Raw genomic sequence first — 1298 nt, forward strand, 5'->3', positions numbered from 1 at the left:
TACCGAGCACCATTTCATAAATCTCCTGCTTATGAATAATAATCACATTTGTTGATTATGACATGGTCAAAACATAATAATTTTGCTTTTTGATTACTTTTCTTATGAATAAAGGATTTTTAAGTATTTTCACCAATCAAGTATGGGATACTGGAATTTTACTAAGATCTCCTTCAAGCCCAAGTAATTGTTGGTGAATAATCGAGATTATCTGTGCTAAAAGAATTATTACACCTAGAAAGTAAATTCATTGACTTTTTCAATCGTTAGGTTTTACGACAAGAAGCTAGAAATTCTAAAATGAATGAGTTTTATATAAATATTTATTTTCTTGCTTTTCGATTGAACTTGTTTTATAAGTCTAGCAAGCCATAAAACTTGAGCTAATGTAAAATGAATGAAAAGGAACCAAAAATATTTACAAGCCTACAGACTAAACCTACTACCATAAGCTATGAAAAGGCCATCGAATTCTTTGAAGATAGCGTCCAGTGTGACACGTTGATGTGGGCAGGAGGCATTCTGCTTCACGTGCCATCACTCTAGGCCAGAATCGGAATGTTTGGTTTGTAGTCACCGTCCATTAATTGGCTCCATTTATTGATTTGATTCCAAATTGACCGGATCATTGAACTCAATTTGCGATTCTGTCGAACTCTTGAATGATTGAGTTCCTCTTTTAGATGGCCTTTATCTTACGCTACCATATGGCCGTGCAAGCTACTAATGAAAACCATCCATTTATGTAGTGGTGCACCGAAATGAATATATCTATCCTATACATTAAAGTGCAACCCGGGTTTTTCCTATGCACCACATAGCAAGCCCATCAGGTCTTCTCCCCTAGGTTTTTTTTTCCTTTTTGTTCGGCACAGTGGACTCCCTCTGGAACCTTCTCGACCACCCGCACCAGGTCTTCTCCCTAGTATTTTTTTTTTCCTTTTTTGTTTGGCGTGCTGTGGACTCCCTCTGGAACCTCCTCGACCGCCTGCCTCCTCTCTGCTCTCCTCGCCGCCCATCCCACCGCTCTCCACTATTGTCTTCTTCCTTGCTTTAATCTATCTAACATACATAAAGTAGATTAATTTACGGCTAACAGGATCGATCATATGCAATTTTTATGATGCTAAAATCAAAATCAAATTTAATTAAAATAAAAAACCTGGAGATCCGATCTTCATACTTTTGTGCAGATCGATGATCTCTGCTGCTGATGACTGTGATAATCTGATGAGGTTCTCGTCAAGCCGCATATGTGTCCGGCCTCTACGAATATCCACACGAAGTCCTTGATTCGA

This window comes from Elaeis guineensis, chromosome 3 (genome assembly GCF_000442705.2).
Source record: "Elaeis guineensis isolate ETL-2024a chromosome 3, EG11, whole genome shotgun sequence".
In the NCBI taxonomy this organism is placed as follows: domain Eukaryota; kingdom Viridiplantae; phylum Streptophyta; class Magnoliopsida; order Arecales; family Arecaceae; genus Elaeis; species Elaeis guineensis.